Here is a 7,161-nt window from a genome sequence, read left to right as displayed (position 1 = left end):
CTCAGGGCAGGCCCCAAGAAGCCTCCTGTAACCAAATCTCCAGCCCAGAATGGGCTTCCTGGGGACCCCAGCTGTGACACGTTAGAGCGCAGTGCACCTCCCCGGTGCCCCACTCTGCACTCATCCCAGGGGGCTCTGGGGGTCTGAGCCCAGTTGTGGGTCTGGACGGAGAGAGGGCTGGTGAGGACACTCAGCACCGAGTCTTACGGGAGGTCATTTCAGGGTCTTCAGACAAGGCAGGGTTAATCTTGTCAGAGGGGAGTGGGAAAAGATTTTTTCTCTAAGCCAAGTGCAATAGGAGATTTAATTAGATGAGGACAGAGGGTCAGAGATTTTGTGGCAATTTGCATGGTAACTCAAGGACAATTTTAAGAGCTATTAAAAAGTAGAGCTATTGTTGATTATCATATGAATTTCTTTAATAGTGTTATGTATCCTTAATGCAAGTGTATCAATAGGGTAATTCTCCTAGGCAAGCACCAATCATGTTTTGATGGGATAGTGTTGGAATTAAGATCATGGCCTCTAGAATCTTAGAAATATGAGCTGAAATCCAGGTTAAGCTACTTACTGCCTATAAATCCTTACATAAATTAGTTCACATTTCCCAGCTTTGATTTTTTTTTCCTTCAGCTTTGATTTTCATATACATATATTAGGGAACTTAACACCTACCTCCTAAAATTATTGTGATCACAAGGAGATAAAACCTGTAAAACATTCAACTGTTTGCTTCATGTCTTAAAACTTCAACACTTGATGCTTGTTTCTATTTTTATTATAAACACAAAACGCAAAAATACTAAAAGGGGCTTTCCTAATGTTTCCAGTGGGTCATCTTAAAAGGCAGGGAAAAGGAGAAATGTAATTGACAAAGGCATATCAGTGGCTTTGCCCCGTATCTCACTCAAATGTGAGAAAAACAGACAGAAGTCCCTCCCAACTCTAGACAAACCCCACAAGGTTCCCTAAGAGGTGAGCAGACTGGCCTTTCGGGCCTTATCTGATCTTTATTCAATTAGTACAGATATCATACACACATGAATAATATGAATATAAAGTAAGATGTAAATGGAAATTTAAATGTTAAGATGAATATATACAGAAGAGGAACTTATTTAGGGTTCTAGGGTCAGTACATAAGGAAATCGTTTGGCTTTTCTCTTGCCCTCCTCATAAGACTTGGAGAGATCTGCCGGGAGACATGCTAAAAGGAAAGTGGGACCTTTTAGAAGGCAAAATAAACACCCAGACCCCAGCTAGACAGATGCCTGCAAAGCTGCAGGAACAATCAAATGACATCCACCTACAGATGTCTACACAGTGCTTGGGGGAGCTTGTCTCTACTAGAATGAAAGATGAAGCTGGCCCGGCGGAAAGTTCTGAAGGCGAAAAGCATCTGGAACATTCCCCAAAGGCAAAGAGTAGGGGCAACAAGAGATCATGGGCTGCATGCTTGTGTTGGTGTGGAAGGGATGCCAGGCGGGTGTACGACAGCATGCAGGTGTCAGCCAACGTGATGGGACCCAGCCCAGCAGGGCTGCTTGCTTGGGCCAAGGACACAGATCAGTTTGTTGCGGAAAAGAGTAGGTGTGAGCATAACCAAAGGGTAGGCTGCTGCAGGTATTGCTCCAAGCAGGCACATACACGAGACCAGAAACCTGGGCGTGTGCTGATGGGCAAAGCGGGTGCGTTCCCAGAGACCATAAAACACACTGCCATAGAGAACAAGCAGGAAAACACCTGTCACGATGAAGGGCACCAGCAGCCACAAGGTGTCCCAGGAATAAAAGACGTTTGGGCCTTTTGCTTTTAATCTCTATACTTGGTGCATTGATTCTGGAAAAGTCAGACGGGAAAGGGATAAAGAGTAAAAGACAGATCACAGTCTTGCCAAAAATGCCAAAGCTCAGTGGACTGAAGGAATGTGAATAGTATCTGAGGCTCAATTTCTAAATCAGATCACCTAAGGATTGTTTATCCCTGAAAGTGAGGATTACCAAAAATAAAAGATTGTTTTTATAATTGAAAGTGACCAGAGAGCTACTGTATCTTGCTGAGATGCCTTCAGTGCAGGGAAGGGACAGCCAACAGAGAAAGATTGAAAGGAGTGATGCGGGGGGTGGGGGGGTGGGGGAAGAAAATCTGTTTTCCTGGTGTACAATCCTCAGCCCATTCAAGAAACTGGGCTAGGGTTAAATGATATTTCCAGGCAGGAGAAAAAATGGACCATTTATTATATGACTGTAGTTTTGAACAAATCAAAGATGAAAGAAAAGACTAAAATGATATAGTCTTCGTTACTTCCAAGGGAAAAAGAAAAAGGTGAAAAGATGCTGGGTGATGATCTTGTACCTATGCGCCAATTGGCGCTGAAAGGTGGGACAGCTTTGCCTCAAGCAGTAACTAGATCAGAAGAAATTCAGTTAGCGACACCTGAGAAGGTAAGTGAGGTGCACTTGCCTGTGTATGTTTAGCTCACGTTCTCTAGTTGGATGCAGGACCTGTGTTTGAGGAACAGGAAACTGAACAAACATCTCTTTGGAAACCCAAGCCAGATTGCTAAATACGTTTCACCTCTCCTGGAAGTGCCACAGAATCAGCGACGCCTAGAGTCAGAGGCACCGCGTTTCTGTTAGTTTCTCTACTTTCTAACATCCATAAATTCAGCAGTGGATGATGGAAGTCTAGACCACACTTAGGCATCGAATGCAACTATACAGAGGCATCCTTTCTTCTCTGTGAAATTACTCTTTTAATGTTCCTGCTTTCCAATTTACATCAGTGAGAAGCTGTTAAAGTAACGGCGTAGGCATTAGAAAAATAAAAGAGAATATGGAACAGAAGATTGCTCTTGTCTGTGATCTGTTCATCACATTGCCTGTTGAGTTTATATCACTGGCTTCAGATTTATCCAGTTTCTTGTCTTTTATGACTGGAAACATTAAGAGCAACCTGTCAGCTCTGTAAAATAACATTTGTAGTCCTCTAAATCTTCTCCACGTAATCTTTAATAACTGTCTTACATTCAAGTTGACAGCAAGCAAGTAATAAAATGCTTAATACCATTTTATATGTCATATAACACAACAGTTTATTTTAGTTCAACAGGGCAATAACAGGTAACAGATAATGAAGTCAGTACAGATTTGTATAATGCAGTTTCTGAGTTGGCAACAGCTTTGGAAAAGCCTTAGAAAATCTTCCTCTGAGCAATATCAAAACAGAAGTACAGGTTCCGTTTTCTCTCTTTCTTATGACTCATAATACCAGAGTCAACATCAGAGATGCTGCACTTCAATTTTCAAAATGATGTCTATTATTATGTAAACAAATCAACTTTTTAATGGGAAAAGATGTCTTCCTCCCAGAACTTCAAATGACAAAAGTGAAAGAAGCAAAGAAGTGATTATTCTGCAACTATTTAGGAATACAAAATCATCCAAGACATCTCTAATACAGTAACAACCACTGGCCACCTATGACTACTGAGAAACAAAAATAACAATTAATTGAAATGCAATAAAATATAAAATCCATTGATTGCACAAGGTTATATTCTTTAATTGTGGCTTATCTTCCTCTCCTCTGCTTTAACAATTTGAACATAGCTGCTTTAGAGGGTTTTTCACACAGTTTTATAATTTCTAGACATCTTAGAGCTAATTCCACTCATTTTTTTGCACCTAGTGACATTGTGTCTTCACAGGAAGTACAGTGCTCTTTGGCAGTTTAGTTCCAGCTCTATACTTTAGTGGAACTTCAAATCCTGTCCCCTCTTTGGCACTTGGCAGCCCAGTGGTCAGGATTCTGCCCTTTCACTGACAAGGGCACAGGTCTGATCCCTGGTCATGGAACTGAAATCCTGTAAGCCCCACAGAATGGCAAACAAGCAAACCGAAACAGAAAGCCAGAATGCATCCTCTGACCTGGTATCTGTGCGTGGCGGTCCAAGAGCCAAGCATTTCTCTGCTTCCTCCCTCCTGCCCATTCCTTACTCACTCTGGAACTCTAAATTTCATTGTACTGTTTGGAAGATCTGCTCCACCAGTTGGATGCACCCGTGAGCAGCTAAGTCACTTCAGTCGTGTCTGACTCTTTGCGACCCCACGGACTGTAGCCCACAAGGCTCCTCTGTCCCCGGGATTCTCCAGGCAAGAATCCTGGAGTGGGTTGCCATGCCCTCCTCCAGGGGATCTTCCCCAACCAGGATCGAATCCGCGTCTCTTACATCTCCTGCATTGGCAGGTGGATTCTTTACCACTAGCGCCACCTGGGAAGCCCTGGAGGCACCTACTTTCCTACCAGTTCTGTGTGGTGATTTTTCTTTTGCATAATCTTTTCCTCATTGCATTCCATATATGGTTAAGATCTAATCTATAAAATAAATTTTTCATTCTACGTACTCCTGGTTGAACTTTAATTGAACTCTTATACTAAAGATGATTGAATTTCTAAAGCTGGTATGTGAGGAAGGATACTATAGAAGTGTTGGCAGATGCACAATGTGAAGAAATGCTTCCAACTACAAGTAACAGAGTCTATTAATAGTAGCTTAGGTCAAAATGGCATGGAAAGCTAAAATAATAAATATAGAAAGAAGGTATGTCAGAACTGGTACCTGTATCATCACATACCCAGGCTCTAATCTACTGTCCGTTAACCTCAATTTAATATTTTGTTTTTATATTTTCTGTTTCATTGTCACAAAAGGGCTGCCATGTCTCCAGAAATTATATCTGTGTTCATCTAGTAAGAAGGTATAAAGTGCAAGATTAGAGGCTGGTGTCTTGTATTAGAAAACGCAATGTTTTAATAAATTCTCCCTAGCTGGCCTCTCCTTATATCTCATTGATCAGTATTAAGTCAAAAGAAACATGAGATTAAAATGGCTGGCTCACGCTAATACGGATACTTTCTTAAATATGGCATAAGGGTCTACACATGTTCACAATATAGGATCTCTAGTCGCTGGCCAACAAATCAAGGTTACTATAGTAAAGAAAGAATATATGAAGGGAAGGGATGTTTATTGAGTATGCAAGAACCAGTGTCAGCTTTGAGGTGGGAGGAGGAAAAACAACATACTCAGGAAATGACAAGACCTCCAAGGGGCCAGATCATACAGTACTCAGGGGATACAAAGGTAAGGGAAACAACAGAGATGGCGTTCTGAACACCTGGGTCTCAAGTCTAGAAAACTGAGGAGTTTGGAACCAAAGAATGGCACAAACAAGCAGTGCTTCAGAATGGTGATCTACTCGAAGTTTCGGTCTCTAAGGAGAAATGTAATGTTTCCACAAGAACTCCCTCTTTCCATAATCTTCCCTTAAGGAGGCACGAAGTTGAAGCCCCAGGATTCCAGACCAGCTTTCTAGGTGTAAGGGCAGTAGACACACCACAGGGTTGATAAACTGGGACTCCTCCAGAGGGCCCTCTCTTCCTGCCGTGTCCCCTGAGACACTGGACAAGCCGGCAATCGCAGCAACCCCACTAAAGGCAGGCAGCTTGCTCCGCCCCCGGGGCCCCTGCAGGCTTCTGTGGCTGCCATCTGATGCAGCGGGTGCTAAGCTCCCGGCTGCACCCAGACAGAAGGATCGGCTCGGGCAAGTGCAACCTTCACTGTTCTGCTGGTCTGACGGCTTTATGTTTGTGTGCCACGAATTGCCCGAGTTCTGAACTGTGTCCTCACGTTGACGGCATTTTCCTAGAATTGCAAACATAGATATTTCATTCCTGATGTGATAGACTTCCCACAAATGTCTCACTTGGAACTTTAAAGATAAGTAAGCTTATATTTTATAAACATTATCTATTCACATTTTTTGAAAGAAAAAATCTGTGGTTTTACCTATTTAAAGCACAATTTATGTCCTGAATAAAGAAAGGGGTTCACTTATTTTTAAATGGTACAGCTGAAATTATTATTATTTTTTTTTTTAAAAAAACAGGACAAGCAGTATATCCTATGGAGAAACTAAAAATAAAACTACCATATGATCCAGCGATTCTACTCCTGGGTATATATACAAAAAGAAAGAAAAAAGGGAAAACATTAATTTGAAATGATATATGCACCCAATATTCACAGAAGCACCATTTACCATAGCCAAGATATGAAAGCAACCCAACTGTCGATCAACAGATGAATGGATAAAGATATATATATACATACATATATCATATATATATACAATGGAGTATGCTTGGTCATAAGAAGAATGAAATTCTTTGACTTGAAACAATGTGGATGGAATTAGAGGGAATTATGCTTGGCCACATGAAGAAAGACAAATCCTCTATATACCTATATGTAAAATCTAAAGAATAAAAGAAAGAAATGTAAATAACAAAATGGAAACAGACTCACAGATACAGAAAACGAACTGGTGGGAAGCAGTGGGGGAAGGAAGGAGGAGAGGCAAGGCAGGGGTGTAGGATTAAGAGCTACAACTATTATGGATGGAATAAATAAGCCACAAGGAGATATGGTGCAGCACAGGGAGATATAGCCACTACTTTTTAATGACTTTAAATGGAGTATAATCTATAAAAACATATTCAAGCAACATGCTGCACACGTGGAATTAATATAATATTGCAAAATGACTCTACTTCAATAAAATACATATAGACTAAAGAAATTAATAAAATTATGTTGTAACAACAATTTCAACTAGATTCAATTCAATCACTTTAATTAAGTTCTCTCTTCATAAGTCTTCAGAAAGCATTTAGTATATTGACACACTTAACAGATAGTTTTATGAGTAGTATAAGAGTTATCCTATTTGAGAAAAAAAAAATGAATTCAGCACTCCTTATAGTTGGGCAAAATTTAGAATATTCCACCTATTTATTTACCAAATGTATTAACAGAGTAACAAATGTCCACAGAATGAACCCTCTGAAAGAGAAAGGCAGTATGACATTGATAAAGTAGCTCAACCCTGGATGCTAAATGTTGGCCTCACACAGGGTTAAACAATGCATATTTCTTTGCAACTTTCCTTCCTCTCTTACTAAAATAACTCAATCTATAATATTTGACAGGTAAATAATATTCCATTTCCAAGCCATTCTTCATATTTCTACATCAGCTTAATCAAACTCCTATCCAATGCAGAATGTCAGAAATATTTGAGGCATATGGCACCTACC

The 7,161-nt window shown here is 40.5% G+C and overlaps 1 protein-coding gene across 1 annotated transcript in view; it reads right to left on the bottom strand.

Annotated features, from left to right (window-relative positions):
- The window catches only part of ZNF385D (zinc finger protein 385D), a 921,658-nt gene that overhangs the window by 654,802 nt on the left and 259,695 nt on the right, over nt 1-7,161 (bottom strand). The gene's annotated exons all lie outside the window — the stretch shown is intronic.

The sequence above is a fragment of the Cervus canadensis genome, chromosome 31, assembly GCF_019320065.1.
Source record: "Cervus canadensis isolate Bull #8, Minnesota chromosome 31, ASM1932006v1, whole genome shotgun sequence".
Taxonomy (NCBI): domain Eukaryota; kingdom Metazoa; phylum Chordata; class Mammalia; order Artiodactyla; family Cervidae; genus Cervus; species Cervus canadensis.
The sequence above is the reverse complement of the archived record's forward strand: the minus strand, read 5'-3'. Positions and strand labels throughout refer to the sequence as shown.